The sequence below is a fragment of the Microtus oregoni genome, unplaced genomic scaffold, assembly GCF_018167655.1.
Source record: "Microtus oregoni isolate MIOR12 unplaced genomic scaffold, Mior012 000001F_ref0000356, whole genome shotgun sequence".
In the NCBI taxonomy this organism is placed as follows: domain Eukaryota; kingdom Metazoa; phylum Chordata; class Mammalia; order Rodentia; family Cricetidae; genus Microtus; species Microtus oregoni.
In genome coordinates this window covers 36,179,948-36,204,084 of record NW_024543060.1, presented here as the reverse complement: position 1 = coordinate 36,204,084, position 24,137 = coordinate 36,179,948, and positions in this window count along the sequence as shown.

Sequence of the window (24,137 nt, the reverse complement as noted above, 5' to 3'; positions counted from 1 at the left end):
TCTAACTCGCATAAGCTTCTGAGAACAAAGTTAATAAAGAGCAAATTTCCTTTCTTTGGAAGTGCCTGACCTTCCTGTGCATTTAAGCCAAAACATTTTACACCCTACCTACTGTTTTACCCATGTTCTCCCAATTTCTACACTATGAATATTTCTGCTAAGGTTTGAACTCCCAGCCTTCAATATAACCACAAGCTACACTTATTGTCAAAGAGTAAACGGGAGCTTGTAGTCATCCTGTTCTATCCATTACTGAGTAAATGGATCTGGAAGTCCTGTTTTGTTAAGAAGCAGCGCCTGGCCTTGTCTCGGAAGAGCACTCTTTGGTGTACACCGACATCCGTGATTAAAAGAAAGCAATTGTTCTTCCCTTCTAGAAAGCTTCTGAAACGCTTCCACAGAGTTTCAGCAATATCGTATTCTCTTCAGACATCCTCCATCTTCATAACAGGACACAGAATCCTTTGGTCTTACTTTCCCCTTAATACCTTTTGTGTTGCACTTTTATGAAGTTCTCATTATATAAACAGGCCTGGTCATTGACTCGGTGAATTCACATATACAAACAACTTTGAGAACCTTGGCTAAATATTATAAGAGGCAACTCAAACTAGTGATATGACTTAGGACTGCATGAAACAGTGTAAGACAGTGACAAGGAAAGGACTTTGAAGGCTGCCTGCCTGGGGTAAATCCAGGATGGCCACTATATTTCTCATGCATCTTGAAAAAGTTTTAATAGTTCTCTGATTCATATTTCTTAGATATAAATTGGAAGCATGATGCATACTATAGGAGGTTATTGAAAATACCATAGGATATATGACTTTTATATGCCACTCATTGTTCTAAAATGCCCATCTTTCCAGTGGCTGACACCTCCCTCTTTCTTCTTTTCCCTCTTGACCTCTAGACACAAGGTCTTCTACTCCTGACTGTAGGTTTCACACTGTGAAATCATAATGCCTAGTACTATGGTGGTCTAATGTTTTCTCCTGTGCACAAATGAAACTCTTGTCAAACGGGTCCTCCTTCTACCATACAGAGGAGTAATCCAGGTTAAGACGCTAACAGATGAAAGCATCTATGCATAGTCCTTGATTCCTGGCTTGTTTGTATTTGTAACAGTGTAAGGTCTTAATTCAAGAGGTACCTACACAAAGACAGGATGTTTCTGCCAGTGGTTAATGTTAGGTTATTTCTTCTATCCTGCAAGTCATACAGAGGAGGTTGTGTTTGTCTCAAAGACTGTGGCAATCGGTTTCCTTACCCACTCAAATCTTACTGTCATTGTGGTCATTGTGTCACCCTCCTCCTCACTAATGTCATTTCAATGAGAACTCCTCTTACTGAGCACCTTCCCTGCCATTTTATAGAGGTTATTTCAATCCTCAAAATCTCTAAAAAATATATATTAATATTCTGCTTTCATTTGTATGAAATGCAGGGCTATGAGAAATTAAACAACCAGTCCAGAGGACGCAAGTAAGAAGTATCGAAGATTTGAGCCTAGGCTGCTATTCACGCTTGTCTGGCTCTACAGGAAGTGCTTTCATCACTGTTCATTGCATGGCAAAAATAGCATGGAGAACGGTCAGGCTTCTGGCATTGCTTCTCCTAGGGTCAACCACAGCAGAACCACAAGGAGCTGGATTCAACTCTCACTCTTGCATACCAGTAGAATTCTGTTGTAAGTTAGGCCGCTAGTTAGTTCCCAGTAGCTCAGCCTCAAAATAATCACACAGAAACTGTATTGATCAAATCACCGCTTGGCCCACTAGCTCTAGCTTCCCATTGGCCAATTCCTACATATCAATTTAACCCAATTATATCAGTCTGTGCATCACCATATGGCAAAGACCCACTGGCTAGAGTTTCGGTATCTGTCTCCAGCGAGACTACAGGGTCTCTCTCTGACTCTGCCTCCCTAAGTTCTGCCCTGCTGTAGGTTCAAAGCAGTTTCTTTATTCATTAATGGTAATCACAGCATACAGAGGGGAATCCCACATCAGAATGCCATGTTCTCAGTATGGTCCACCAAATGTTTGTAGGGGGAAAACGGGTGTGTCTGAGTATTTGCCTCAACCCATTACCTTCCTCAAGGTCGTTTGTGATAAGTGACTCTTTTGGCTGCATTTCTTGGCTATCATAGTGGTCTTGGAAAAATAGGGACCATTTTCTCCATTATTTGTAGAGCGTGTCAGCACTGTTAATAACTTAAGAGAGGAACCCCTACCAGGTAGCTGAATGACAGTCATTTGCACCTTATGCAAACAGAACTTTCTTACAACTGTAAACAATAGATAACATTTGCATGATTAATTTGGCCAGTAGGCACCCTAATTATTTCACCCACCTTAGGATTTAAGTGGTTTCACTTAAGTGGTGTCTATTATTTTTATTATTCATTACTAATTTAGTTCAGAGAACAGCAAGATGCAGAGAACCAATTAAATGATCTCTGTCAGATATTCAACTTCCTCTGTGCTTTATTTGCCCAATAATGGATGTTGTAGCCTACATATTTTAGTTTTATCGTATGCTGAGTACAGTTCTACCAGCATCCATTCCAGCATGGTGGGTGGAAATGTATGTCTCATTGTGAAACAAAGCTATTGCAAGCTCCACGGTGAAACCCTGTAACTGCATACTGCGCTGAGAATGGGCCTCATGGTGTCCTATATTTTACTGCTCTGGAAACTAAATTGCCAACAAATAATGAAAATAACAATAACCAAAGCACAGGCCCGATATAACTACAACTTCCTGCTCCAAAGTTTAGCTTTCCATTTTTTTAAATGAAAAGGTGACATGTGACGCACAGCAGACATATGCTCTTGAGAGTCTGAATTTCTATTGTGTGTGTCAAAAGCATAACATGATATTGATAATGTTAAAACAGAGTTCATAGCTGGGACATTTGAAGGAGAGTGTTGCTGTGTCTATTCTGACCTAAAGTAACAATAACAAAACATGGACTACAATACAAGGACAAGAACCTAAGTCATATAGTCTGGCAAAACTTTTAAAATAAAATGCATATTTGCAATTCAATTAACTTTCAAAAGGAAGACAGCAAGTTAATGTCCTTTTTATCTATTTAGAATTCAAATATAGTTTTGTCTTCCTGAATTAAAATTGCACATGAAGCCACCGGTAATGCATCTCATTGCTTGGGGACATGCAGAGACACCATGCCAAATTAAAAAGCATTAATTACATTAGTAAGAATTTGTATGGTATTTTGCTTATTAGATTATAATTTTTTCAATTCATGGGATTTTTGTTGTATTCTAATTGAGTGATCTTAAGGCTTTTGGGGTAAGTTAGCAAGGTGTATACATATAGTGAGCTAAAATTACTCTAGAGGAGTTGAGTAAGCTAAGTGGATTTATTACCAGCCAGCAAAGGTGGACATGTTTAAAAACTGTTTTCTTTTACTGAGGCCTTTTGAGAAAAAATGTTATAACTTATTTACTCCAAGTAGTTAAAAAAAATTGCTTATGCTACTTGTCCTCTCTTCTGTTTGCTGCTGGTTGTGCTGATACATGGATTACTTTCCACATATTGATTTTATGTTTAAGTGAGAATCTGCAAGGTGTTTCAAAATGAATGGGTAGGGCCTTGCTGTTTATAGAAGGGTGGCTGACGCCTGTTCTGTTTGCAAGTGGTAAGTGGGTCTCAGGCTGGGTTTTATGAAAAGTGTCAAGGCTTTTGTGAGAACCTTGAACTGTGACTCTGTCAGCTACAGCATCCCTGAAAAAAAATTGCAAAATACCCACTTACTATGCAGAAAATAAAACCAGTCTACCTTCTAAATGCACTCTTGCTTTGTTTGTTATCCAAAATAGCCCCCAGAGACACCAGGATGTGAAGAATATGTTATTCATAAGCAAAGCAGAACTTGGGATACATGGGTTAAAATCTGGAGGACTCGTCTCCAAAAGGAGTCACCAGAGTAGGTGTCCTGACTTTTCTCTGGCACATTAAAGTCTTCTCAATTTAAATCCTATTATCATTATGGATACAATCATCTTCCATCTTCTGTCTTGAATGGCAGAGGCATACTAGAGCTTGCAGTGTGTGTGTGTGTGTGTGTGTGTGTGTGTGTGTGTGTGTGTTTAGGAACAAGGCTAAATAAAGGCATAAACTACAGAAGTTATCAGAAGTTATGTAGACAGATCATTATTACAACCTTCATGTGCAGTACTAAGGTTTTTCTGCTACTCTAATGTAATCCTATTTCCTAAAATAAAACCTTAGATGGATAATCTCATTTCCCAGCTTCCTAATTGTACTTCATTTCTGGTTTCCAAAACATGCCTCATTCACTTGTTTCCTCCCGTGCAAGGCCGAGAAAGTTTTATTTCTGTTTGTCTCCTAAACTCTTTTCAACTTTTTCTTATATTTAATCTGAAGGGCAGACTTTTACCCCAGAAGAAGCTAGAGCAGGTCTTATTTTCAGATGAAAATGGATAGGATTTGGCACTCTCTCCGGTGCTACATAATATAACATTCTGTTAATGTTACCATAGCCAGATGTTAAAAGTTGCCTTGGGTTACAAGTAGCAGAAGTCTGATACAACTGGATGATATCTTGAAGAAACATACATGATCATAGAGCACTTATAAGGCGGGATTTCAGACTAGATGACATAATAGCTTAAGGATGCTGTAAAGGATCCAGGTTCTTTCTAGTTATTCAGAGTGTAGAATTCATGTTGAATTTAAATCTTGATAACCATTAAGGCACTGTCAGTAACATGGGAAGCTTCCTGCATTCCTCATCATTTTTGTAGAAGAGAAAGTCTTTATGGCTTTCCTTTATAGCTGAGAAGTTTCTAGAAATTGTCCCCTGGCATCTCATTGACCTGATTTAAATCACATGCTCATACCAAAGGAGATGGTTATATCCTGGGAAATACACTGAGCTGCCCACCTATAACTGGCTTGTTAATGCTTATGAAGGTAGAGAATTCTCCTTGGTTAACAGAGAATTCTCCAGTGCTCACCCTGCAATGGAGGCAATTTCATGTGTTGATGCACAGTGATGAGCAGAGGAGACACAGCACTGGGCAGTAAATCAGATATGTATTTTCTCACAAGAAATAATTATGCAAGAGACTGATTGAAAGGTGACTACATGAAGCCTATCTTTCAGAAACAACATTCTTGACTTCTTTCTGAGGTCATTATTAGCATTATCACCAGCATAAACAAGAAATTCTGGCATTTTCACAGACATTTGGAATCATAATTCTATTTCTTTCATTCTATTTATGTACATATTTATTGCTTCAGAGATCCCAAGCTGGAACTTACCTACTTCAGATTATAGCCCCTAACACTTTACCAGGTGTCTTGATTCTCATGATCCTGGAGATCTGGAGCTCATAGATTCTTTGGGAGAAGAGGATTCTAGGTAGAGATAGGGTTGATGGAGACAAAGCAGAACACTCACACTGACTGTCAATAATCGCAGGTCAGCGATTCCTGGTTTGAAAGGGAGATTTTTCTCTGAGCAACAGTGGTGAGGGCTGTCTTTACTGCTCTGTGGTGTCACCTGAGTGAGTGGAAACTGAGTCATGAATGAGCCCTAAGTGCACCTATGGAAGCTTTCTGTGCTGGCAACAGACTGTCGGTGCTGACTGGGCTCCCTTGGCATCCTGGAATGGCTCTAGTCTCTACATTCTCTTTATTCTACAATCTCTAGATTCGACCTCTATTCATCTCCGTGTTTGTTTCTACTTCCTCAGTACAACCCAATGAATCTTATCTATATGAGATTCTTCATTATGTCTTCCTTCAAACTAAGGTTCACTCTTTGAGCTGTTTCTGTCTTCGTTAAGGGACCAAGGGAATACTACTGCTTCCATGTGTCTGTTTATACATGCATATTGGCTGAACTATTTATTTCACACCCTTTCATAAAATCTAGTCATATTTTCCAAGCCTTTAATTTCAAATTAGTTTCACTCTTCTTCTCTGAAAATTACATACTCTCAGAGCCTCAAGGGCTGAAATATTTTTTATAAGATGAAATGGTAAATCAATACGGTACTGTGGATCATTTATTCTACATTAATGGCTTTGTACCACTAGGTAGTACATTATATGATTCTCAGAGAATGTTTTTAAGTTGATATAAACATCTTCTATAAACTTCTGAATTTGGAAACCCTTTAGATGTCAAAACATTCTGAGCTTAATTTAAGTAAATGGCCAAATATAATTTATTATTACCATGTAACCTTGATTCCCAAGACATTGTTGATAGTCCATTAATTGGTGGAACCGTTAATTTCACTTGACTAAATAATTGTTCTTTAAATAAACTATCTTACATATGTAAGAACAATCTTAATGTATGTAAGTGTTTGGTGGAAATTGTAGAGTGTTTTATGTTTTTACTTCAATGATATACTTTTAAAATATTTATTTATTTTAATTTTATTTGTATGAAAAAACAACTATTATATGATCTCTAAATGTTGACGCAGAGAGAGATCCATCTCATTTTGTTTGAAGGGAAATATTGGTCTCTCAAAATTATAGGCTAATTAGTTTCTTAGACACTCCATCTGAAAGGTAACTCAGTGCCAATTGCCTAATTGATATATTGCAGACCTCATTTTCCCAGGATTATATTACATGAGAGGAGACATGAAAGAGAAGAAAGCAATGCCTGGCAGCTAACATCCTGGCCTTGGTTTGTCTAGGATGTGGTTTGAACAGCTTGAAAAGCAAGGGCTTTGTTCCACTGTGGAAAAATAAAAACGCTGGGGCACTAACATCAGGTACAGTTACATGGGGACCATGATGCCACATAACACAAACCGTGGTGCTTGTAATTGCCTATACACCAACAACCTGAGCTCACAGTGTAAGCCAAAAGACATGAAGCCCTCCTTGATGCTAGGTAATGGGACGATGACTGCTTCTTTATTCATCAGATTTTAAGTTGTATTTTCCTTTTCCCTCCTTAGATATAAGAACTGATTCAGTAATGTTGAAATTACCCTGCTTCTTGGCAGCATTCCAATTCATAAACTTCTTGAAATTTCCCTACAGTCAGCACCTTAACCATGCTACCTAGGAAGAGGTCATTCTAACACTGATCTTTTCAGCAGCCCCGTGGTTCCTTATGGTGTGTGGTCTCACTGTCGCAATGGGAATAAATATGTCTTGTTCAAGTAGAGATGTGGGTTTGGTTGGATTGGGCTGGAAGTCACTGACAAAGTTTATTTTGCTAAGGCTGCATATATTTATATACAGTTTATTCTATTTTTAATGAGTTTTATTTAAACTTTGTCACCTGGGGAAATATTAGGTTACATAATATATATATATATATATATATATATATATATATATATATATATGTTCTGTACACAGATTAATAACAAGCTCTTTATGGACCACCCATCTCCAATTTTTGATGCTTATTTAGATCTTAGACCATCACATAGGATCAATAGTAAAGTATTTGGATGGTGTTTGTCAGTCATTCAGTGGGGGAACTGAAGCGATGGGTTGGACTTTATTTCCAGGGCCTGCTATTCACACTTAGATAGTTATGGGAGTGACCTGTGAAATGGGCATGATGATGATATTTAATTTGGAGAAATATTGGAAGATTTATGTTTTAATTATTGAATATATTGTAGTGATAATGATTATTCTGATTGCTATGATGGTGGATGATCATATCTTTGCACTCATGGAAAGGGATACATATTAACTGTTTTACAACATAGTCTTCATTGGAGAAGCTAGTCTCAATACTGAGGAGTTTATAACAAACACTCAATGCACTTTAAGTTTCATAGGTTATATAAGAAAAGAAAATGTGGTACATTTACACATTAGAGTACTATTCAGTGGTAAAAAAAATAATGACATCTGGCATGCAAATGGATGGAACTAAAAAACACCATCCTGAGTGAGGTATCCAAGACCTAAAAGAATAAATATGGTATGTACTCACTCGTAAGTGGATACTAGATCTAAACAAAGGATATTGAGCCTATAGTTCATGATCCTAGAAACGCTAAGTAACAAGGTGAACCCTAAGAAAAACATACATAGATCTACCTGGAAAGTTGTAATAGATAAGATCACCTGACAAAATTGGGAACATGGGGGTGGGGAAGGAGGATAGAAGGGGAAGAGAAGGGGAGAAGATGTGTGAGGAGAACTTGAGGGAATGGAATAGTGGAGATGGAGGAAGGATAGAGATGAGGGCAAGGAAATAGATATTTTGATTGAAGGAGCCATTATAGGGTTAGCAAGAAACCTGGCTCTAGAGAAATCCCCAGGAATCCACAAGGATGACCCCAGCTATGATCCTAAGCAATAGAGGAGAGGGTCCCAAACTGACCTTGCCCTGTGGTCAGACTGATGAATGGCTTAAATATCACCATAGAACCATCATCCAGCAACTTCATCCAGAAACAGAGGCAGGGGCCTGCATCGAAGTACTGGACTAAGCTCCTAAAATCCAGTTGAAGAGTGGGAGGAATGAGAACATGAGCAAAGAAGTCAAGACCATGATGGGTTCACCCTCTGAAACAGTCTACTGGAGCTAATGGGAGCTCACAAGCACCAGCCGGACTGGGAAGGAACAAGCATGGGATCAAACTCAATGTGGGTGACGGATGGCTGGGGCAGACTGAGGGGCCATTGGCACAAGGATTTATCCCTAGTGCTTGTACTTGCTTTTTGGGAACCTATTCTCTTTGGATGGATACCTTGCACAGCCTAGATATAGTAGGGAGGGCCTTGGACCTTTCCCCAAGCAATGTGTCCTACCCTCTCTGAGTGTGGATGGAGGTGGAGTGGGGTGGGTATGTGGAAGGAATGAGAAGACGGGAGGTTGTGGGAATTTGGATTGGTATATATAATGAAAAAAGATAGTTTGTTTTCTATTTTTAAAAAATAAAAATAAAAAAAAATAAAAAAATTATACAGCTCAAAATGCAAGTCCTTCACAGAGCTTGCTATGACCTTTCCTGTCAATATCCCCTCCAGTCTGGAATGAGGTAGGTGGTTTCTTTTTAGGACTGAAGTACTTATCAGACTTCTTGACTTTTTTATAACAAAGCAGCGTTCTGCCCCAGCTGGGTTCACTCAGAAAGCCAATGGCTCTGGTTCTAACCGGAACTATAGAATACTGCACTTCAAGTACTTATTGAGAGCATTATCTCAAAGTCTGTGCCACTTACAGCATATTAAGAGCTCAGCTTAGAGCTAATTCTTTATTCAAGATATCTGCTCATTCCTCTTTGCTTTCTAAAATCCTTCCCAGACTCCAGGCATAGAAGAGGCTAGCTGAACACCTGTGTGGCATTATTTTGGTTTGTTGATGATTGCTCTCATAATTTACATTTAATTGTGTCCATGTCTTCTACAGAAGGTGTCTCAAATAAAGTCCTTCCATTGCTTACTGCAAAACTGAATGATAGAAGGTGCAGAAAAATAGTGAGTGCTCAATAAATATTTGTGAAGTGAATGAAGGAATGAGCAAATAAATAAATGATTTGGAGTTCATGTTGTATGTTTCACTTCCTATGATTTAAGATGTTCTTATCTTTTGAAGCTCATTACCCATGATTATGCTAAATTTAGTTGCATGACGGAAGAAATATTTCAGCAAGCTAAAGATACTTCAGAAACATTCAGAACATTTAACTTTTCTATTTACATACAGTATAGTGTGTAGTTGGTAGGTATCTAGATGCAGGAAACCACCGTGGCAACCAGAATCCTCAACCCCAAACTCCCTGGAGCTTTGATTTTTGTAGTCATGCCATCCCCTTTTTCAAAATCCCTAATTATTGAGCTGTCTCTGGAGCCATTCTGCCCTTTGAAGAGTGTCATATAAATTACAGCAATATGTATCTTCCGAGACTTACTTCTTATCCTGTATAACACATTTGGGATTGTCCAAATTTTGTGTGCACATTACTCCTTCTTATTACTGAATGACGCTTATTGCCTTTTTCATAGAAGGTCATCTGCTATGAACATTCTCTCTTTCTCTCTGTATCTCTCTCTCTCCCACCGCCTCTGTGTGTGTGTGTGTGTGTGTGTGCGTGTGTGTTCTGTACACCTAAGTCTATGTTTCCTGAGGGCAAGTCAGAACCAGACTATGGGGTCATATGTTAGATATGATATATGCTTAGCTTTGTAAGAAACCTTGAGGGTGCTTTCCAGAGCGTGAGAATGGGTTCAATGCTGCACTGTGCTGTGTGCTATCAACCCTAAGCTTTGTTATACTTGGGTCACAGTATCACGTCATAGTTTAAATTTGCATTTCACAATAGCTATAGGTGTAGAATCTTTCTCAAGTCTTTAATCACCTTTCATATATTCCCATTCATGAAATATTTTTCTTATGTGAAAACTTGGGTTGCTCATTTTCGTAGTATGGGGTTCTGAGTGCTGTATATATTATGGTTAAAAATTCTTCATATGATATAGGATTTGCAGATAGAGTCTCCTACTCTGCAGTGTATCTTTTTTTCTCTTTGTAGTATTCCCCCATAGAGTAAACATTCTTACTCTTGAGTTGGTTTAATTTACTTTTCCCCCAGTTGCATTTAATGAATCTTGTGAGCAATTTCTCTTTTGCCACAGAAAAAAGTTTCTTATAGATTTTCTCTTGTTTTTGTCTGAAAGTTTTATAATTCTTCATTTTATATTGAGCTCTTGGATCAATTTTGGATTAGCTGATGAATAAAGATGGGACTTAGGTCAGGGTTCATTTCTTTGTCTGTAAATGGCCAATTGCTCTATTACTGTTTGCTATTAAAGCTGTCATTCCTCCACTGAATAGATGGTGCGGCATTGTTGAAGAGAAATGGCACATTTGTTAAACCCATTTCTACACTCACTCTTAGGTTTTACTGATCTGTGTCTACCCTCTTCTAGTATTATTCTGCCCTTACGACATAGCTTGACAGTATGACTTACAATGGGTGGTATGATTGCCTTGACTCCATTCTTATTTTACCACAGTTCATTGACTATACTATTTCCTTTGATTTTTGTGGTATCTAAATATTAAAGTTAGACTGTTAGGAATTTAATTAAAATTGTGTTAAATGAATGTAGAGATAGCTGGATTTTTTAGGATATCTTGCCTTCAAATCCACGAGCACTGCAGTTCGTCTCTATTTTTACTGAGGGCTTCTTTGTTATCTTTTAGCAGTGTGGTATTTAATGATCTTCAGCAAGCAAATCTGCATGTTTGGTAAACTCTGTAACTGAATATAACTAATATTCATAATATAACACTCATATCTAATCAAATATGACTAATAACTACATAGTTCACATTGGAAAGTGGTTGTAAATCATACTTGTTAAGATACAGTTTATATTTTTCATTACCAATATAAGTTTTAGGGTGTTGCCTTTATATACCAAGTTTCTACTCACCCATTATCGTATATTTCTTGAGATTTTCCATATAGACAATTATGCTATCTTTGAGAAGAATTTTATGTCTTCTTTTCCTAGTTTTTACTCTTTTCAAATCTTGTTCCTGCCCTATTGTACTGCCCATTAATTCAATACAGTTTTGAATAGTACTTGTAAGATGCAAATTTTATGTTATTCTTCATTGTTAGGAGAAAATACTCATTTCCTTTACTAAGTGTAGTGCTATATGTGGCTTATTTTCTTTCTTTGCTTCTTTGTTCTTTCATTCATTCAACCCTCCCTCCCTTCTTCATTTCTATATAGGGTCTCTTCATGAATCCCCGCCTGTCATAGAATTTGCTATATAGGCTGGCCTTAAATTCAGAGATCCACTATGTTCTAAGATCTGGGATTAAAGGCATGTAACCCCACACCCAGAGGTGGCTTTTCTTCACTGGGCTGAAGGTGTCCCTTTCTGCCTTCAACCTGCTTACAGTTCTTTTCTCAGAGTAGGTGTTTTTCTTTCTCAACTGATAAAGTTCTTTTCTAGGTTGTTTCTATGGTAGATAGTCTAATGATTCATTGTAATGTGTGACTTCCTGCGATTCAATGTTTACCGCTAGAATTTATTTGCTGGTAGGGTGACAAGAATTTGTATACTTGCAGCTAGATCTGTAGTTTTCTTTCTTGTTCAGTCTTTGGTTTTGGTATTTATGGCTTTATAAAATAACTTAAATGTGTTTCCTTCTCTTCTATGATCCATAAAAGATATGTAGAACTGATGCTATCCCTTTTTAAAATGTTTGGTAGCATTCTCAGTGCCGTAAAACCTGTTGACACCTTGATTGTAAATTCCCAGCCTCCACAACTTTGAGAAATAAATTTGTTTATGTTACCAAGTTTATGACTCTTTAATAGTAGACCAAACTGACTGATACAGAACATGTGAGTAAATTTAGGTAGTTTTAGACAACTTGGTCCATTTTGCTTAAATTGTTCAACTTTTACATGTATATATGTAGTTACATATAATTTTTAACTGCTGATTTTTAATGTGCTTAGACCTGTATTGCTTTATTTTTTCATGTTTGATATTTTTAATTTTTGTCTTCTTCCACTTTCTTTTTTTGATAAGTTTGGATAGACATTTATTAGTTTTAATCATTGTTTTAAATAGTTGACTTTGATTTTATTTTCTTATTTCCAGATTCAATTTCACTTACCATCTTATCTGGGTTGCCCCTGGCAGTTGCTGCTCATGTTTAGCATAGGTCTTCCCTCTTCAAATAATCTGACCAAGAAAATCTCTCATAGGAGTAGATTCCTGATTAAGTCAAGTTGACAGTTCAATTTTGCCATCATAGTTTTTGAGGCAACATTTATTTATTTATTTATTTTTATTTTTATTCATTCCAAACAATGCCTCTCTAAGTATCCCTGACTGGTTGAAATCCATGTAGCATATCTTGATCATTTCTGTGCGACTTTGTGTAAATGTGCGTGCATGTGTGTGCGTTTGTGCGTGTGTATACGTGTGTGTGCGTGTGTGTGTGTGTCTGTCTGGTTCCGAGGCCCCATCTCACTGTGCTGTTCTGATAACCTTCAACTTTTCATCCTCCTTCCTCTGCCTTCTAAGTGCTGCTGTTTTAGATGTGTGCCATCATGATAGCTCAGCTTTTTATGTTTTTTTTTTTTCTGTTGAAACCTGCTAGTTCCTCATTTGTGTGAAATTTATTTGACATTGCTTGTTGGTGAATTTTCACAATATCTGCTTTTGTTTCTGAGATGGCAGGAGTTAAATACAGGGTCTTGTGTATTCAGCTAGCACCTGACCACTGGCCTACGTTCACTGCTGTAACTGCCAGACACTTTCCGCATTAGTGTGATCTTGCCAGTGATAGAACTTTATTTCTCTTGCCTATACAAGTTGAGATTTCCCTAGTTCTTATTGTGTGAGTAAAATTTGGTTATACTCCGATATCAAATATTACAAAGTTCTACTTTGTGTTTGAATACAATGGACAATGTTGCCACTCTCATTTTTCAGATGGGTTCAAGCCGCACATCTGGCTAACCGTCCCTGCAAAGTTTTCAGTGTCTTCCTGCCCTCAAAACCTTTCCAGTACTATGCGTGTCTTTCTGACATGTTCCTCATCACTCAACCTGTTCTAGATACTGCCTGGTGCTCTTCACTTTGTTTTCTGTGCTGCTAAGTTTAAGGTCCACTTCATTACTTGCAAGGATGAATCCCAGGTATCATCGTGCAGTCAACTTCTTGAACAGCTCATTTTAAGTGTTCTGTCATTTCCAGTCCTTTGAGACTACTGTCTTCAACCTTTAAACTAGAAATGGAGCCTTGCCTACATTACTCTGCTTTGTATACTCACACCATTGTCTAGGGACAAGAGATACAAGGGTGATGGAGGAAGGTCATTGGTTAAGTAATAAAGAAACTGCTTGGCCTCATAGGTTAAAACATAGGTGGGAGGAGTAAACAGAACAGAATGCTGGGAGGAAGAGGAAGTGAGCTCAGAGGCCATGCTCCCCTCTCCCAGGCAGATGCCATGAAGCAAGCTGCCAGGTCAGACATGCTGAATCTTTCCCGGTAAGACTGATGCTACACAGATTATTAGAGATGGGTTGATTGGGATATGAGAATTAGCCTGTAAGGGCTAGAGTTAATGGACCAAGCAGTGTTTAAAAGAATACAGTTTGTGTGTTGTTATTGCGGGTAGAGCTAGCGGGTGGCGGGAGCTGGGTGGCGGAATGCAACCCGCAGCTCCCACAATACAAGGGCAGGAAGATAAAAAAGAGCATCAGCATTTCCATCATTTTCTGATTCTACAGTCCTCCTCTCATCAGGGAAGAACTTTTTCTCTCTTTTCAGCTTCAGATGTCTCCTGTCTAATTGCTTTTTGTACCGACCTCTTCTTTCTACCCTTGTGCCTGAACTAGGGGCTCCCCTGGGACTGTCACTGCTCTACTAGATGTCCCTCTTGTATCTCCTCCAAGCACCCTCAAAAGTAACTACAAGAGATAAAATAAACTGCACAAGCTTATTCAAACATCTCTGAACATAACATGCTAGGTATTGTCTTCATACAAATACCCAGTGTTTCCTCTACATCCAATGCTTGCCCAGTTTTTATGATAATGAAACTTCTAGCCATCCTCAAAGACCTTTGAAGATTTTTATCTCATTGGCATTCTTTCATTGGTTTTTCCAAGAAAAACTGGTGACTTCATTTGTTATGAGAAATGATTTTAAGACGTGGCTCATGTGCTCATGAAGCCTGAAACCTAGAAAAACAAGTGGCACACTCAGACTAGAGCCAACGGCATGGAAACTGGAAAGAGGCAGGAATAAAGTGAGTCGTAGAGCCTCGCTTTGAGTACCACGGCCTATGAAGACCAAGAGTAGAAAAAGGATAAGGTAGAGGGAGGGAGAGAGATGGATATAGATGGATAGTTTTGTTCTATCTTAATCCTCAAAAGATTGGTTGTTCTATGATACATACCTAAATCAGTAAGGACAGAGGTAAAATTTGTACCCTAATACAGGATAGATGTAAAATGCATACCCTACTACATAAATATTAATGCTTTCCCTGATAATTAAATATCCCTTAGACCAATCTAGGTATGCATAAAAACCAGTTGCAAAATTCATTACCTCATAATCAACAAGGACCATGTAACTTTATTTGCTTATTGGAGTGTGGGTGGGCATAGCCTGTGTCCTTCAAAACAGCAACTTAAATATATTCTGTGGTTTGGTTTAGCCTGATCCTTGTATGGACAGTGAGTTTACCTGACTAAGTGAACAGAATGAATATCTAGATGCGTACTGCATTGTGGACAGGGCTTCAAGATGAGAAGGTATTTAGAACAAACCAGACAGAATCTACACTGAGTGGGTAGACTTTGATGGAGGAAGGTCATTGGTTAAAAAAATAAAGAAACTGCCTTGGCCCATTTTATTGGTTAGAACATAGGTGGGTGGAGTAAACAGAACAGAATGCTGGGAGGAAGAGGAAGTGAGCTCAGAGACACCATGCTTCCCTCTCCCGGGCAGACGCATAGCTCTGCTCTCTGAAGCAGATGCACGCGATGAAGCAAGCCACCGGGTCAGGCATGCTGAATCTTTCCCGGTAAGACCGGTGCTACACAGTTTATTAGAAATGGGTTGATCGGGATATCAGAATTAGCCAGTAAAGGCTAGAGCTAATGGGCCAAGCAGTGTTTAAAAGAATACAGTTTCCGTGTAATTATTTCGGGTAAAGCTAGCCATGCAGGCGGCCGGGGTGCTGGAGACGCAGCCCCGCCACTCCTATTACAACAGAGTGGTTTGCTACTTACACCTTCAAGACTTTAGCTGAGAAATAAATGCCTGTTGTAGAAAAGTGTCTTCAGGTTGCAGTTTTCAGAGTTCGTGGATAATGTCACTCATCCTGTTAGACTATTCTGTGGAGTTAAGGATGCATGGGAAGAACTTGAAAGACAGGAAGCTTAGTAGAAAGCTGTGGCCAAAAGATCAAAGAAGAAAAAGGGACCAATGACCACATACATAGGAGCCTCTGAAATTCTGAAACTTCCAGCATGGATCTTTGGGAACAAGTTCAAATCAAAGGGGCAAGGACAAGGTTAAGCCCAGCCTGAATATAGACTTGAGGATGGCATATATATATATATATATATATATATATATATATATATATATATATATTTAAAAAAATTATTTTTGGTTCTGATTGAGCTTAGATATAGCCAGATATGATTCATAAAGGCATTCACAGGTGGGATCCAAACTTTGATGTGTTTTAGTCTAAGAACTGAATGACTTTTTTTAAACTCAGATACTGAGTAAGCTTGATGAACTTGAGGAAAAGGGGCCAATGACATCTGTACTATCCATTCTTCCCTGGTGGCCTTTTCAGTGCTATTATTACAAATCATTTTCTCTTTTTCTCCTTTATCTTATTACATGCCTTCATTCAACTAATTGAGTCTTTCAAAAGGAACACTGCTCAATTAGTTGACATTTTATTGAGGCAAAGAATGGAACAGTCAACAGAGCCATCAGCAGATCAGGAGTGAGTACTTGGTGCCTGGTAATTGGAGAGTGTGTAGGCTGCCTTAAGTATCTCAGCACCTTTCCAGCTCTTTCTGAGCCTTGCTTATCCTCTTCCTGCCATTCAAGTCTCAATCTTTTCACTCCCCTGCCCAAGTTCTTGCAAGAACATGCAACAAATCCCCACTCTTAGTGCCTGCTGCTGTTTCCACTAGGAAAGAAAATGTAAAGACTGTCTTATTGGCTCCTCATGTGCTAGTGATGAAAAGGTGCAGTGGGCCCCTGAGTGCTTACGGTCCCAAAGCAAACCCTACAAATTCTCAGAGCCACTGAACCGGAATAGAGGCTTCCCGGTTACTTTGGAGATTGAACATGAAAACCCAGACACTTAGTTTCAATCAACCCAATCTCAAAACTACCTAGATACAGAGATGGAAACCTAACAAATCTGAGAAAAAAAGTGGACTGCAGAATAAATGCAAGAATGGTACCTAAACTGATCATTTGTGAGCACAAATGGTATTTGATAATGTATCTGCTTAGGTCTTACCCCTCCCTGCCCTCAAACAGGTAGTTTAGCTCAGATCTTTTGCTAACAATCTAAGTTTCAAGGGACCTTTGCAGATAATTGGCTTTGAAGCAGCAACAATTAAAACAAGCAGCAAATAAACAAATAAACCAAACCAAAGTTGATAGGCTTCTGGATTTATGTGGATCAGAGGAAAATTGACAAATCACTCAAACTCTGAGCTTCAAAGCCTAGCTACTGCTGTTAACATTTGTGTGTCAGTATTCTTGCTTACAGAGTCTTTTGAAATACTCTGATAAAAGATTCCACTAGTACAAAGAGGTTAAGATCATCACTTATGACAGAAAAAAAATACATCAGTGTTCGACATGTTATCTTTCAAGTCACATTTTTCTTAGCCTTTATCCTCTTTGCTGCAGTTGCAGGGAGTGGTCTAAGACACAGGGTGGCGTTAAATAGGTTCGGTCAGCCTAGTTGTGCTCATCATCTGTTGAACATTTTCATTCATTGCCTTGGTCAATGCTTCTAGCAAGATTTTTAAAGTCAGAAAGGGAATAAAAAGTTTCAGAATGGATAAGTCTCTAAACATTGCAGAGAACTCACATTTGAAGGTAGACCTTTCTATCTCCAATATGTTCCTTAATTTTTTGGGGGAAGGGTGGCATTTTTTCATTTTTTATTCTTTAATTTAAATAAATGTCTTCATACAATTATTTTGGTCATGTTTTTTTTTATCTTTTACCCTTCCCCCAACTACCCCCAGATACCCTATACCCACTCAACTTCTTGTTCTTTCCCAATCCTTTCCCCAAATTAGAAACAAAACAAAATTTAAAAAAAAAGGAAAATCAAAACAAACAATCAATAAGGTCAAAAATTATGAAACCAAAGCAAGCCAAACCAAAAAGCCTATCTGTGTATCTGTGTTGGTTTCCTCTCTTGCTTTGAGAATGCATTTTAAACAGTCCATGTGGGAAGAGATGTTTAGTGAATGAGAAGAACTGGCTGTGCCAGGTGCCCATGATGTAAGAGAAGGCCTCACTGTCTTACACATTTATCAGTTGCTTCTTGATTGCTCAATGGCAACCTCTATGAGATAAAGTGACAAAGTCAACATAGTCCCCATTCTCAAGGACCTCAGAATATTCTAAGTGGAGGCAAATAATGAATGATTATTATAAATTACCCAAAGACCTGAGACTGATGTTCGTGGAACAGTATCAACTTTACAATCTCCAAAAATGGAGAAAATCTTATGTTAAGATTCAGCTGCTTGCATCTCTACCTATTTTTATGTTGCCTTATCCCTAGTTCTACATTCTTGCTTGTGTTGTGAAAAGCTAGGAGAAAAACAATTTAGTTTTCCATACTTTCTTGCTGTTATCCTGGATTCAGCATCAAACAGTTTCTTCCAGATAGGTGCCTTTGCATGAAACTTGAATGCAGAAGATGGGGCAGAAGGCATGTGCCAGTGGCTCAAGCTGGCAATCAAGGATCTCTGAGTGTGAGAGGAAGTTAGAGAAGCCGAATCAAGTTCTCTATTACCTGCACTGTGACAGACCCCCAGGAAGCTGTGGTGGCTGTAGCAGCAGATCAGTTTGTGTCAGAGTCTCTGACTCTTATGTGAGATTATTTTGGAACCTAATTTTTTTCAAGGGATCCATTGACTCCCTATTCTTGAACTTTCCCAACAATTTTATAAATACTAAACTCTATTATGAGTACCCTTATTATTTACATACGCAGGTTATGCATTTTCTGCCTATGTGCCTGACACATATAAAGGGGATAGCAGAGGAATTTGTTAGAAGGAGATGGTAGAAAGCAATTTATCTTGAGAAATCTACTCAGCAACTATCTTGCATCCCTCCAGCTTTATATTTATTTTTATTGACTTACAGTGGAGAACCTCGTCAGCTTTGAAAGGCCATACCAACTACCCAAACAGTCCTTTGCACCACAGTCTCAATGGTTAAGCATACACAAGAAAGGTACTGAAAAAGGCATGGTTGGTATTTAGGTTATCTTTGGAGATAGAGAGGTTGCTTACAGAAGATTTCATGAAAGAACTTGAATCATGGGAGATGGTGGCCTCTGTGGGGAAGGATGGACCATTCTGGATAGAGAGAAGGTCAGATGCACCGGAGGCTCACCGTGAAGGAAAGCATTGAGAAGTGGCAGAAGTGTGAATGAAGGCACGGAGCATTCCTCTCTCTTGATTCCCAGGGTCAGATCTACATCACCTTGAAATTCTCTTGTCCTTTATAGGTGATCAAGACTTATTTTTAAGCGTTAAGAAAGAAAGTGAAATGATTGGTTTTACCTTTGAAGAGGACATTCTAGTTGCAGCCCTAGGATGGAGAATGGGTTGAGAGACAGAAGAGCCTTGGGAAATTAAGTGAAAGGTGATTGAAGATTTTAGGGGTTTGATTTTAATGGACTTCAGAGTGAAAGTTATAGGTATGTTACCAAGAGTATCAATTATCTCCTTGAAGAATTTAATTGTAAATCTAAGCCATGCAGTAGACAGAAATCAGATAAAGGCAGAGGTCAGGAGAAATTTTCCTCTATTGGCCATCATCTATCCATCTATATCCTAGTTTCTTTTATTTCTATTATAAAATAGCATGACAAAAGCAACTTGAAAGAGAAAGTGTCTATTTTAGCTCACAGTTCCAGAGGACAGTCAGTGTCAGTAAATCACAGCAACTGCATGTATTGAATCCACAGTCACAAGAACATAGCAACGAGAGTATACATTGCGCTTAGCTTGCTTTCTCAAGCAGGATATCTCGGATATGGTGTCACCAACAGTGAGTGGATCTTTCTATCTCAGTTAATTATCAAGACAATACCCTACAGATGTTCTCAGAGATCTGCCTTCAGGTGTTTTATATTCTGCTGAGTTACAATTGAAGTTATCTCTGTCTCTATGTATCTGTCTATCTCTCATTATCTATCTATAATTTATTCGTCTACCTACATGGTATGAAACTTTACAAGCTTATTGTTGAAAAAAATCAAAGAAAATAACTAGAAATATGAGAAGTTAGCAAAGCAAATTTATCATATAAAGACTAAGTAAATAATGTCTTACATTGATAAAAGGTATTGATTTTTACAATTATAAAAATTTGAACCATAAAATATTAAGAGACAATGCAGGTAATTTATAGATAATATTTTGATGGAGAAATGTGCCAGACAAACTAATGGTTCCTCAGAGATGTCCATGTCTTACTTGTCAAAGCCTCTTATATGCTACCTGATTTATTCATGGGATTTTGTAAATATAAAAAAAGTTAAGGATAATGAAACAGCATAATGGCTAATTTTGTCAACATGGTATAACCTAGAATCATGTGGCAAGAGAGTCTAAGGGAAGGATTGTTTAAATTAGGGTGGCAAATAGGTATATATGTGGATAATTGTTCTGACCACATTAATTGATGTGACCAGACTGTGGTAGGTGGCACCATTCCCTGAGTTTGGGTCCTTGAACTTATAAGAGTAGAGAAAGTGATCTAAGTCCAAGATGCATGCATGTATTAATTTGCTTGCTTATTTTGACTGTCGATGTGGCTAGGTACTTCAAGTTGTTATCTGACTTCTCCAGAATGATAGACTGTAACTAACTTGAAATTGTAGCCAAATAAACCTGTTCTCCATGAAAGTTGTTTTTATCAGGTGTCTTAGAGTTTCTATTGCCGTGAAAAGACATCATGACTAAATCAACTCTTACAAAGAAAACATTTAATTATGGTGATTCTATTACAGTTTTAGAAGTTCAGTTCTTTATCATTGTGACAGGGAGCATGGCACTGTGCAGGTAGATGTGGTGCTGGCTACATCTTGATGATAAGATAGCAGGAAGTTGACTGAAAATCACAGTAAGGAAAACTTGAGCAAAAGAGACCCCAAAGCCTGATCCCACAGTGACACACATCCTCCAACAAGGTCACACCTCCTAATAGTGCTACTTCCTTTGGGAGCCATTTTCTGTCAAACCATCACACCAAGAAGTTATTTTTGTCAGAGCAACAGAAATGAAACTAGAACAGACAAGGATATTTGCTGTGGGTGCTGATTCACTGGTAGCCAGGCAGGAAGTATAGGCGGGGCAATGAGAACAGGATAATTCTGGGAAGAAAATTCTGCAATCTGCTTTTGTGACCCAGATGCAGAGGAAGCAAAATGTGACTGCCTTGCTGAATAAGGTACTGAGGCATGTGGCCAACACAGACAAGAATTATGGGCTAATAAAAGTTATAAGAATTAGTTAAGCCGGGCGGTGGTGGCGCACGCCTTTAATCCTAGCACTCGGGAGGCAGAGTTCGAGCCCAGCCTGGTCTAGAAGAGCTAGTTCCAGGACAGGAACCTAAAGCTACAGAGAAACCCTGTCTCGAAAATAAAAAAAAAAAAGAATTAGTTAATAAGAAGAGCCTGAGATACTACATTAGTTTATAACTAATGTAGACCTCTGTGTGATTCTTTGGGACTTAATGGCTGCAGAACTGGGTGGAACAGAAAACCTTGGTCAACTGATACTGTTCTGGACTGAGTATAGTCACAAGGTTTATTTATCACAAGTATAGTGTAATCACAAAAACAATTACTTATTTGTTTATTTGTTTTTGAAACATGGTCTCATATAACCCAGGCTAGCTTCATAGTCAATAAGTAGTTGGGGATGACTTTGAACTTCTGATCCAACCGTCTTCCATCTCACGAGTCCTGAGATAAACAGATGTGCATTCCCATGTACAGTTGTATGGAGTGCTGGGGACCAATGCCAAGGCTCTGCACATGCTAAACAAACACTTTACTGAATTAGCTACATTTCTACCTTACAAAAGTTTTCATAAAATGTAAACAGAAAGATCAGAGTCAGAAAGGAGAGGTGGGGTAATAGAAGGAGAGGTAAGAGAGGTTAAAGGTCAGAGGAGGGGTACCTAAAAGAGATAGAGAATGCCCATAAGGGACAGACAATAAAAAATACCTGTGAGGGAAACAATTGAGGTGACCTCTAAAAGCTGAAAGTACAAAATAATGAATAATTCCTAGAGCCCCCAGAAAGCATGCCATTGCTTCTGAGATTTCCGGCCTTTGAAATTAAAATACCACACATTTGTGTTGATTCAAGCCATGAAATGTGCATTAACTTGTTACAGCAGTATAAAAGATGAGCACGAGAGAGCTTGGAAAGCAGAAAACATGGACATTGGATATTTTATGTTATATAGAAGTTTCACCATTTTTGGTGTGACTTCTAAATCATAAGCCTGCTGAAAGACAAGTGAAAGTCACAGAAGGCTATGTGAAAACCAATATACACTAACAGAGTTGATAGCATGATACAGAAGGAACACTAAAATTGTGGAATGCCAATAAAATTGAAAATAATCATAATAATTAACAGTGTCATAAAACATCTAAATATACATCAATATGTTGTACTAATAATTGTAAATTGAGACATTGAAACACCTTTATAAAGCAATCTGGGCCCCACAATTCTTTACTTTAATTGTTTATAGCTCTCTGTAATGTTTTCTGTCTGTTGCAAAGAGAAAATTCTTTCATGAGAGGTAAGGACTAAACTTTGCTGTGGGCATATGATAAATATTTAGAATGCAGTTAGAGATTCTGCTGGTTTAGTAAAGTGGTGATTGTAGGTTCTCCAAGACCCATGACGTCATTGGTCCTGGGTAGTTGGCCAATTTAGCAGTTCCAGACATTATTTTCCTCTTATTGAGTAGGTCTTCAGTCCTATTAGGAAGCTGTTGCTTACTGCCAAAGTAGGCATGCCACTACGGCTTACTTTGGGCTATGGTGACACACTTGTCATTGTTGTATGTCATGAATCTAGGTAGGTCTGGTGGTAGCTTTCTTTCATCGCAAGCTTGCAATACATCTCTAAAACAAGTCCCAAACCTAAGGCTCAGGTAATCTTGTGGAAGAGGACGAGGAGAGCTTGTCAAAACCAGAGGTTTGGGGAGTTTGTTGTGAGATTCTGTATCCTAGGGATGTCAAAAGCCACATCCGTAAAATCTCACACATGAAAGCCTAAATATGAGCTGCATAAAGGTAATACCAATAGATGTGCTAAAGTGAGTGGTGCAAATCCATGAGCTTCAACCCTACACAAAGAACTAGAAACAACCAAGGAATGCTGATAGTGGGATAAGTAGTGTTCCCCAGGGAAGAACACACCAATTGACTTTCCAAACATACATGTGCTTAACATTATAGAGACTGGGAAGGCTGTATTAACAGTACCAGACTTGATTTCCTTTATGTATACACACATATACATAAACATATGTGCATGTAACAGCAATTGATGAAAAGAAAGACCATGAGTTAGAAAAGCAGTCAAGAAAGATATATGGGAAGGCTTAGAGGGAGGGCAAAAGGAAATGATATAATCATGATCTCAAAAAAAAAATAAAAGAAGTAACACAAAAACATAAGGATTATAATCAAGTAGCAATTACTTGTTAGATAGTGAATGGGCAGACTGTAGGAGCCAACATCGCCATGAAGTCTAGGTGGGGTATAGCATGGTAAAATCTTTCTGAAAAGCAACTTGACCATTACTACTTAAATTATAACTGTATGCATCCTTTGATTTAGCAATTCCATTTGTAGAGCTTCGTTCTTATACTCCTTGGTACAAAGATACACATTAGTAGCTATCACAGTAGTATATTTGTATATAAAAGGTAAAATCTGGGGTATTCATTTGTTGATTGAATGGCACTTTCTATATCCAAATAACACACTGCCCTGATGCCTTTTAAAAGACTGAGGTAGATACGAATATTTTTAACACACTGTTAGACAACAAAAGCTTATTGCCAGGCAATAGGTATCTACTGATTTTATCCCAAAATATGTGTATGTGACTCATGTGCATTTCTATATTTGTAATAATGCTCATGCACATTTTGTCTTAGAAAATGCATAGAAAAATCTACTAGAATTTATAAGCAAGCTAGTACCAAGAGGCTTCTATTCTGCCTTATTCATTTCTCTACCACTTGAATTTTTTACAGGGTATGATTGTACGTTTGAAGTCTAAAATAGCCCACAATCTTGTGAGCATGTACT